Source organism: Meleagris gallopavo, chromosome 15 (assembly GCF_000146605.3).
Source record: "Meleagris gallopavo isolate NT-WF06-2002-E0010 breed Aviagen turkey brand Nicholas breeding stock chromosome 15, Turkey_5.1, whole genome shotgun sequence".
Classification (NCBI taxonomy): Eukaryota; Metazoa; Chordata; class Aves; order Galliformes; family Phasianidae; genus Meleagris; species Meleagris gallopavo.
Genome location: NC_015025.2, coordinates 13,793,947 through 13,805,206, shown reverse-complemented (window position 1 = coordinate 13,805,206; position 11,260 = coordinate 13,793,947).

The window sequence follows — 11,260 nt, the reverse complement described above, 5'->3', positions numbered from 1 at the left end:
AAAAAGTGAAACATTCCAGAAAAAGTGATTTGGGAAAATATCTGTTAATTGTGTAACTATTGTGATAACTATTGTGAGCTGGGTGTTTCCAGGGCAGGCAGCGCCCTAAGCCAGCACACCGAGTCTCTTTCTAATCCAGCAGAAGTGTCACGAAACATTCAGGGCTGCTCCTGTCATGATCAAATTTTTCTCTCCTCAACTTTTCTTTCCCCTATAGATTTCTCTTGTGCAAAATTGCAGTGCTGGATCTGAAGAAAACTTTCCTGGCACTGTGTGTATGAATTGAAAATTCAAAGCTTTCAATCTATGTAATTTATTGATCAACCTGTGCTATTTCTGGCAGAAGTAAAACAAGAGCTCACAAAGCCATAGTCATTTAGAGTTGGAGTACAGAGAATCATTTCTTTTTCGAGTACAACATCCCCAGTCTTGCCCATGCAATCGGGGCAGATGATTGCCTGTATTGCTAATAAACATTCTCCTGTCACTAAGATGAATATCCACCATTAGAGCTAAATCATACAGAATGTCTTGAGAAAAACTAATTCCGTTAGTAACTCTTCTCACCATTTCTGGACATGAGAGCTGGCAGACTAACAATTATCCAGGGATCACTGCTTTAAAAGATGTATGAATATTATTTCTTTTTCACTAGGAAGAGCAACAACAAGAAGGTTTTTCATACTTTCTAATTTTGCAGGTTTAACAACTGAAATTAGAACCAGAGCCTTGACACCAGCTCCATTTCACAGTCAGCAGGAGCTGCTCTGCCTTTCTTCTAGTCAATAGCTCAACAGAGGACATTTTATTAGCCCAGTTCAATTCCCATATCTTTCTGAGCCAGTCTGACCCAATCCCTCCTCCTCCTGCAGCCTATGAGATATTTGTTAATTAGGCTCTTCCAGGTTGAACCTGCTGAAAGTCCTCCACTTTCCGTGGACTATTGCAGCACTATTCATAGCAGGAGCAGGTGCTCTTGGCAATACCTCTCTGCTGAGCAGATGTCTTATTTCTTTGAATGCATAGGCAAAAACACCTTAAAAAGAAAAACAATCTCTTTAAAGTAATTAGTTGGAGTACAACCCACGTTTTTTCAGGTTTTAAAAATAGATATAAGATTCTCAATTTGACAGAAATGAGCCCCGTATTTCTTCTTTTCATTTCCAGAAAGAAGATTTTTGTGATTTTGTGATTATAGAGATGGACTTCTTGGCAGATCTGGCTCAGGTCCGGTGTTGGGTAACATCAGACACTCAGGGATAAGCCTAAAACCACATGCTCTGCCCTTACCCCACTTCATTCTCATATGCATAGAGAAGGTTCATCATCTTTGGGTTTGGGTGTTTTTTCAGAGCTCTCAGTCAGGCTGTTATTTCCTCTTGCTTTTCGTATGTCCCACAGCTGAACATTTTGGGCCATGTTGATCCTGCCCAATGGTCACTTCAGGCCATCTTCTCTTGCTCTTGAAATTTACAGTCATTTTTGCCTCATTCATTTGATAACAAATGGGCATTTGGACTTCAAACAAAACTTTCCTACTCAGATCTTTCTCAGTGAGGCAATATCAGCACTCACTGACGTCTATATTAGCAGCAAGGTAAACTGTCTTTCTTTGAAGAAATATCTCCTTTTTAAGGTTTTCCCCTAAGGTGACAAAGTTTCTGGTAGATAAATACTTGAAGTGTCTTCTCTTAGAAAAATGGAAATGGAAATTGTTTGATGTTCTCATAAGTCACAAACCCATTGGGCCGTTTAGAACTTCTCAGCAAACCTCCTACCTGTACTCTAGGTGGATTAATTTCAGATGGTGAGTACAGCTGGGAAGAGCAGTGCAGGCAGGGCCAGAGGCTGCTGCCTGGATTTTGTGCAGGTTTTGTTCAGGTTTTGTATCCACAGAACAGCTGAAATAAACCTTCCACAAACCCTAATTTATCTGATTGCTAAAAAGTGTGAATATCACAACAGGTAGCTCAGCTGCCTTAGCTTGGCTCAACATAAGCACAGAAAAGTGTAAATATATTCAGCCTACAGGGGAGAGAGCAATTCCTTGAATTGGCTGGGGCTGCTTCTGGCTTTTCTTTCTCCTGCAGCACTCTAGTGTGTTATCTGTGTTTTCTGATTGCTTCACACCATTCCTGCTAAGACCTTCGACTCCTACTCGCTTCTCTTTTGACATCATTTGAAAAGTAATAGCTTTTAAAAATTGTATTTCAAGCAATTGACTTTCTGCAGGGCTGAGAACAGCAATGCTGTTGTGCAGTGGTAAGGCCAGGGAGCAGATGGTGACATTGATGCTAGTTACTGAGAGGCAAGAAGCTTTCAGTAACTCAAAGCTGTGGAGATAAGTGATTTTCTACATAAAATATCATAGAACTGCTTGAGTTGGAAGGGTCCTTTAAAGGTCATCGTGTCCAGCTCTCCACATAATGATCTGTTAACCTTTGACTTTTGCATATTCCTTTAATTCTATCCAGTATCCAAACCTTTTTGTGTAGGTTCCTGAATCTTTCAGCAGTTATAAAGTATTTACTTACATTGTCTCACGTCTGTCACTCACAGCTGTGTGCTGCTGGCTGGTGGGAGAGAACAAGCTGAAACACAAAGCATTTCAGTAACACTGACAAAATCAGTGCACAAGTGCCAGAGGGGCTGATTTGGGAAGACCCTTAGGGTACATCTGCCCCAACACTGTCAGTAGCTGTTCCTGGGTGTGAGGAGTTGCAGAAATGAACGTGTGCTAAAGGATGTCGGAGCAGAGATGGCACATCTGGCTCTGCCTTCTCTCCCAGAAAGATGTACCCTCTGGCAGCAGGAGAGAGCTAGAGCTGGGAATTCTGCTGTAGGGTGACAAGGCTCAGCTGACAGAGCCCTAATTCTACCCTCAGTCTCACTGCATCTCAGAGAGTGAAATGCCACACACGGGAATCATAGAATTGTTTCAATTGGAAGGGACCCCTAGTGTCCGTCTGGTCCAACCCCCTTGCAGTGAACAGGGATACCCACAGCTCCACCAGGTGCTCAGAGCTTCTCCAGCCTCACCTTGGGTGTTTGCAGGGATGAGGCAACCCATGCCACTGCCTCAACACCCTTACTGTAAAACACTTCCCAGAGAAAATACCTGCAAGATATGCAGAGCCAGACAAGCAACACGCTTTCCAATAAACTTGCTTTCAAGTCATATATTTCCTTCAAGAGCACAAGGGAGCAGGCAGGCTCAATAAAACCAACACCTTTTCAAGAAGAGGAAAAGCATAATCAAATTGAACTTTAGATCAATTAAAAGATTTTCACTAGACTGTGAATTAAACACTTAAAGTTGTTTAACCTCTAATTGTAATTGTGTCAAATTTGAATGGAGAACTCTATTCTGGAAGAAAATTAAAGAGAACAAACAAACAAAAACCTCCCAAGAAAACAAAACTCACCTCCTTTGAAGCTGAAGCAAACACTACTGTTTGCCAGTGCCACATGCACTTGCTGACCATCATCAGGAAGGATGGTTAGAGCACCTGGTGTGTGATAGCAGAGAAGGATGTTCACACATGTTTAAGATATGAAACCATGGAATAAATGAAAGCAGATCCTTATACTTCAATGTCAAGAGACAACTGCAAATTTAAGCATATAAAGACCTTGCTGATCCTAAGCAGTGGGCCCACAGTGCATCCTGAATTGCCAGAGTTTTCATTGCAGATCTCAGGTGTATTTTCAGTGCCAGTAACGAGAAGAAACAGTAGGTTATACAATATTAAGAAATTTCTTTTGATGTGTGAGTCAACAAGGCATAGAGTATGAACCATGTACCTCCTCACGGGCAGGCTCTTGGCTTCATTTCTGGGGGGGAAAATAAGAGAGCACGTAATTGTTTGTCCCAGCAGGGAAGGAAAGGAAAAAAGAAATGTAGTCAACAGCAGAGCTATAGGAGTTCCAAATGTATGAGCTGCTGTGCATATACCTTCTCTGGGGGGAGCCTGCACAGCCCTAGAGCATAAACAGCAACAGCTGTTTGCATCCTCAGCCTGCTCTGGGTGAGGTATTTTTTTATTTGGAGGAGAAAAGTTGAAGAGTATCAACCCCTTTTTTCCCCCCAGATTTCACCACCATTGGCCAAAGAGAAAACAAAGTACAAAGCCAGCAATTCTGTTTTGGATTTTGTGAAAACACGTGCTGTAAGAAAAATTGTTCAGATTTCACATAAAATTTTCCTGGGGAAAAGTAGTTTTGTAGGAAACAAATGCTACCAATACTGACGCTTCCCAGAATTAACCGGTGAAGTTCCAAAACACACATCCACGAGGACCAACTGGGGGGATATCAAAGCAGATAATTTAATCTGAAGTTGGATTAAACCGATATTCAATTTTTTTAGGTGTGAGACAAAGAAGCGGACGGAAGTCCATCCCAGGAGAGATACATCCTGACTTTACAACTGAAAGGTTATAGACCAAATCCAGCAGTTCTATGCTATTTTATGAACTTTTTCACTTGTAGCAACACAATATTTGGTTGGCACTGTAGCTGCCAGGGCACAACTCTTTCTTTGTCCATAATACTTTAACAGCAGCTAAAGTCTATGAAATTCATTCACACTCCTCCCTCCACATTGCTATTGGCCCCAGCTGAACAGCATAGCCATTACTTCATGTGGTCTGTCCATAAGAACAGTCCCCAAAGGGTAAGCAAAGCCCACCAAAGAGGAGTCCTGGTTTGCTTGCAAGCCTGCTGCTAGCAGCTGTGTTTGAGAGGAGCATGGCTTGGGTTCCATCTGGTGGCCAGGAGGCAGCCCATGAAAGCCATAAGCCCCAAAACGCTCTTGATGACCAGGAGGACTTGCACCAACACTTGAGGACCACAGGTCCACTCTGGTCATGGGGATCTGAGCAGCATGGAAGGGGTCAAGGGCTCTGGTTCCAATTAGGGCAATGCCAAAACCTGAGCAGCTGCTCTCACTGCACCTGGGAGAGGGCAACAGGCCCACCTGTTTTCTCCTGTGCAGGCATCTCTAGGGAAAATATGCCTGAGGGTCATTTGTACCTTCTCCATCTTCTAGGGTTGGTCAGAGGCTGTCCAGGAGGAGGCAATCAGGGAGGCTTGCTCCTGCCACAAGCCTTTGTAAACAGAGACGTAGGATCAGGTCAAAGCACTCAGCGCAGTGATGCTCCATGGCTGCTCTGCATTATGACCCCATACATCCTCCTGATGCAGTATGTGGGTGCTCTTCCAGACACTTGTTCACCAAATTACTCCCAGTAAGAAAACTGACTGCTGCACCTGGTCCCATGGAGGGGCTCGGGGCTGCTTACTGACATTAAGGTTGTTCAAACTTGTTAAAACATTTGCACAAAAATAGAACTGCAGCAAAATTGCTGCCTTGGGAAGATTTACTTCAGGGCAATGCTCGGTAAGGATAATTCCGCAAGAATTCCCTGTTAAAGAGAGGCAACCACCAGATGTCATTGTAGGATAAATAGTTTTTAGAAAATTGCTGTTCAGAGTGGGCAAAGAAATCTGCAGTTATGTCACCAGCTCTCCAGCAATCCCATGCAGGGCATCGTTACAGCCCAACAGGCTATTATCTTTCACTCATAACCAATGGAGCTGGGGAGCTTGGATCAAAGCTAGATTTCTCAGTAAGATGAACTTAAGGCAACAACTCAGGCACCGTACTTCAAATCATAGTATCATTGAATCACAGAATCATTAAGGTTGGAGAAGGCCTTTAAGGCCCCCGAGTCCAGCCCCAACCCATCCCCACTGACCACGTCCCTCAGTGCCACATCCCTACGGATCAGGAACACCTCCAGGAACGGTGACCCCACACCTCCCCGGGCAGCAGTGCCACTGCATCACCACTTTTTCTGAGAAGAATTTTTTCCTAATATCCAGCCTGAAAAATGACTTAATTTGAACTGCTTCACTGTATGAAGCAAATGAACATATGTATATTTTAAAAACACAAGCAGGGATCTCTTGTGCCTTGCAAGAGCTTTCTCTGCTGGCTTTGCTGGCACTATTCCTGCTTCAAACGTGCAGGTGGATTACTGACCACCAGAGGTCTCTTCCAGTCAACATTTCTTTGCTTCTGCTGTTTTTCCATCAGTTCATTTCTTTTGTTCAAAGGAAGAAATGGAGAAGGCAGAAATGTATATATTTGTGTATGCGTATACTCATATATGTATATATATGCACATACCTGTATATATACGTGTGGATATTTTGGCAGAAAAGGAGAATTTTGGTATTTAGGGTTTTATGCAGGGTGTTTTGGATTCTTTGACAGGTTACAACCTGTTAAGAAACAGTGTCAGAGATGGCATTGATCATTATATCCAGCTATGTATGTGAACAGAAAAATGTTGAAGACATGTCTGGCTGTTATGTCCAATGATTTTTCCTATGTGACAGTGGGAGCAAAAGAGGAAAGAGGAATTCTGTAATGGTACTGCATCCACATGAAGAAAATAAAGGAACAGTAATGATATTATTAGTGACATTGAATTATTTATGTGGCTGAGCCTAGGGGTTAGACCAGAGGTAACATGTCCAGGACTCTGTAAGGTGTCACACAAAGAGGTGCCACCTGACAAACTGTTTGGTTTCGACTCTTCAGACATAAAGGTAGCACAGGGTTAATCACAAGCCTGATGAATAAAACTGCCCCCGGTGTGTTGCAGGACACTGCTCTGGCTCCCAGATCTCCACCATGTCTGGGACAGGACTGCAGCAAACTGAATCACATTCTCAGTTTGTACAGAGTTCAGAGGAGCTATGCTGACATAAGCAGAGCATCTCTTGAACTCCAAATCCAGACCTAATCGCATCATGTTGATGTGTGCTGGTTCATTCTATCAGGAGGCATCCTATACAGATCCTTCTTGCTGTCAGTCCCCTTGTAGCTCATCACATCTACAGGGAGCAAGGATGAGGGAATGGATCTCTTCTGCAGTGTCATGGACAGTAACTTCCCATGGCATCCAAAGAATAAAAATACATCTCCTCCCTTGGATCAGCTTTAGATCTGACCTGACCTTAGGACGTTCATATTTGCATGCCTAAGTTGGAACCAGCTTAGAAATAACATTGTAGTAAATGAATAGTGCATCTGAGATAGAATTACACATTTAAAGAAAAATAAGGTTGTAAAATTAAATATAACAACATTGAGAAAGGTGGGCCTAAATGAGTCCTTTTGGATCACACTGCTATGTATCATCCTTAATTGCATGATCACACACTGTTTCTTCCACTGTCTCATCAGCTCACAGGATGGATGGTGTTCACTTAGTAAGCAGCTGTTCCAGATTTTGTTTCCTCTCTGTTTTTTCAACATGCTGCCCTGTACTTATCTTACTTATTGCAATGCAATACAGATTTTTTCCTGAGATGAGGATTATTCTTTTTTCATTTAGGCTCACTGAGGGAAATGACACATGGAAATGAAGCAGTCCTCCCCTTCTTCCCTATCTTCCCTCTAGAAGTGAATTACCTACAAACATAAATGCCGTTCCATGAGACTGCACTCCCTCGTGTCTCCTGATATTATTCCAATATTTCTTTGTCCGTACATATATCACTATTTATACCTTGTTTCCTTGCTGAGGCTGTAAATGGCTTGGGATAAAGCATCCCTCTGCTTTCAGCTTGCCGAAACCAAGCAATCCTACAGCAATATCTGGTGCTTATAGTTCTCTCTGCTAACCTGTATTTTGTGTCTCTTCTTCCAGGGCATTCTTAAGGCTTTCCATAAAGATTAAAGGAGCACAGAGTTGTCAGCAGGATGTTACAGTGACAGATGATGTAGAGAAATCTGGGTCTGACCAGTTCTAATGGAGTCCCAGTGTGATGCAGCAGACATGGAGTGCCCACACCAGTTCTGCATCAAGCAGAATTCCTCCAAGGGCTCCATGGCAGAGCCCCAAACCCACAGCCTTACAGACCAAAACTGCTTCCATCTTTCTCTGTCTCTGATTTCTGCAAGCGTTGTGTATAGATCTCCTAGACTGGAAAAGAGAAAACAGCAAGGACAACAAAAATCCCCCTTACTGACAACAATAAACCCCTGTCCTCCTGTGAGTAAGGGAGGTTGGGGAGCAGAGATAACAATCAGCCAGGCTGTGTCCTGGAGCTCCCTGCTACAGGGACACATCCACATAAAGTTGCTGTTGCAAACTAATTGCCTTTGCTGACTCATTCATAGAATCATGCAGACCACAGACTGTAATTATCGTGTCATAATTATCACTTCAACAGCACAAAGAGTGCACTCTTATCTGATATGATAAAATAGTTCAATTAATTTTAAACAGAAGGAAACACTGGTACATCCTTAGAGCCTGGCCACGAAGACAAAGCAAGCTGTCAGCACTAGATTATTGATTTCGTGTTCTCTCCTGGCTTTATTAATTTTCGTTCATGTATTACAGTTACCATTTTTCATGCACTTAGGAAATTTTAATTTGCCTAGTACAGATGAAAAAGAGGAAGATTAGATATAAATTCAGGAGACAGCAATCACGTGAAAAGAGGTAAACTATGGCTTAGCAGAAACACTAAGTACCGGCCTTAAGCAGTGATGGAGCACCTGGTGGGAATGCAGGGCCAGCCCAGGGGAGCTCAGCTGTATGCAATACAACCAAATGACCTCATTTAAGGGTTGGCAGTAGAGGTGAGAGGATCTGGTTGGATATCCCTACCTACTGAGGCCTTCCAAAAGTAAGTGGTTTTTCTTCCTTTCTTTCTGTGGTTGCTGTATTTGGGCTTATCCCTATTTGTTGTGCCTACGTTTGTGTCCCCCCAACTATTACTGCCGTGCTTTCCATCATGTTGTAGCTTTACATATGGGTGATATTTACAGGGGAGGTATTGTTGGTTTAAGCAAGGAGAAATCTGGCCACACTGTGAGAGCAGGGAGGTATTGTTGGTTTAAGCAAGGAAAAATCTGGCCGCACTGTGAGAGCAGGTTGCATGGTGAAGAGAATTGCTTAGCGTTGTTGGCAGGAGGACTTCTGCTGCTCCTTACCAATCAAAAGAGGTTGCTACAAAATTCAAGCTTCTATCTGAAGTAAGGCTGTACTACAACAGGATAGAGCAAACATAAACTTTAATGGCAAAACATCCAAATTTTTTCACCATAATGGTTTTCAAATGCAGCTTCCTTTGGGCTTGTCCCTGCTATGTGCTCTGTGGGCAATTGCTGTGTGGCATGTCAGAGTGATTCTCTGCAAAGTTACCTAATCAAACAATAGTTCTGTGTTTTAAACAACATGGTGAGTCCAGGAATCTCCCCAGACTCCTAATGTGTGTGGCTGTAGTAAACTAATTCTTTTAGCATCTGCAAACTTTCTAAAGAATGTATTGTGTTGTCATGGTTGCAAGACATTTTGCTATTCCAGAACTATTGCCTGTCAGTGCTGCTCAAAAAAAAACACAAAAAAAATAGGGAAGTCTGAAGTAAATAGCTGAGAAAGAAATTGGGGTTAAAGTGTTAAGATTAGGGTTAAATTTAGGGTCAACGATTCTCCTGCTTTCTAATGAGAAAGGCAGGAAAAGCCTTGTAGGTAGAAAGCTGTATTTAACAAGCACAGCAACCAGAAGATCCTGGGATATACCTGCAGTGGAGAAGTGCTGTGCATTAAGATGGGCTTTGTTGAAGTGTGTATCCACCGTGTGGGGGCAGCCCAGGTTTCTGCAGAACCCAAACCCTAAGCTGCATTCTTCCGGGGCTGGAAATCTCTAAGGGTGCCTGAATGGAGGATTTCCTGGAAGTTCTCAAGAAAAAGGGTGGATGTGGCACTTGGGGATGTGGGTTAGAGAGCATGGCAGAGGTGGATCAACTGTTGGATGAGATGAACGTATGAAAGTGTTTGTTGTGGGGTTGTTAGGAGTTTGTATATATGAAACCTAAGGGAACTTCTATGGTGTCTACATCAATCAGAGGGCTTCCAACAGAGCATAGCTAAATTATATGAGAATTGAGGGTAAATTAGGGTTGGTCACAGAAGTAAAAGTTAGGTTCTGCCCTGAGTTTGTGGTGTCTTTTCTTCAGTATCTCTGAAGTTGAGTGCAAACCACTCAACTGCCTGTGGCAGGCTCTGTTAATCAGGGTCTCAGTAGGGCTTGGAACAATGAGCCCCAGGAACTCCAGCATTTCCTTCAGAATATAATGAACTTCACAGTGGCTTGTTGTCCCCTAGCATTCTCAGTCTTCACCTCAATGCCTCATAATCTTCATTGCAATTATCCTCATAGCGTAGCTTATGTGGGCTTTCTTTCTGTGACTGTAGAGAGGCTGAGCAGCAGCTAGGCTGTTCAGATACCCTGTCACGCATCTAAAGTTTTCTTTGAACAATTCGGGTCTGAATGACTCAGATGAGCACACCTTAACTTCTGTAATACAGAGTCTTTGACTGGATTTCTCAAAGCTCCAGCCGTTTATTATTTTCCCTCTCCTATAGGGGTAGCTAGAAATCTGCTTCAAAAACATGAGCAAGTTATATGCTATGCTTCCCTTTGAAATCTGAACTAAGCTTTGGGATGAAGCAGTCAACAAAATACAAAAGATTTATCTGAGATGCCCATCCCAGATCTTTCTGCTGATGGAGAATCATGTTGTGCAATGCTACACACATTGGCAGTAATTCCTCATCATTCTTCCCTTGAGGGGGAAGCTGACAAACAGCAAGGCCAAGAGCTGCCTTCAGCTATAACACAAGCGTGTGGTTTGAGGCTGCATGCATGCCTGCCAGACATACAGCCAAAGGCACTGAAATTCAACGTGGCTGATTTTCAGATTGTATGAATTCTGGATTGCCAGGAAGGTAAAAATACCCCAGTGCTTTTTAGTTTGTACTGCGACTTCTCCAAATTTAGATTAGAAGGCAATATCTGGTAGGATCCAGGAAAGGAAACAACTTCAAAAAGCAACTTAGGGGTTCTGCCTTTGGCCCCTGCAGTAGCCAGGCTTTGCATCCAGTATGTGGCTGCATGCTGCAGACTTCTTCCTTGCAATACAAGCTCAGAAAAACTGAACTCTGCCCTCTGTCAACCAACATCTTTTTTACAGTGTATCCTGTGTTAGAGGCAAAGAAAAAGGCTGTATGGTGTGAAATAGACTAGTAGGACTAAAGGTAGTACTTGTAAGAAAGCACAGCCAGTAGGGCTTGACCTTCTCCAGGACGATGTCAAACATTTATTGACAAACCTATCAAATCTTTGTATGCAGTGTGAAGAGGGAATTACTGAGTTTTTCTTTTTTTTTTTT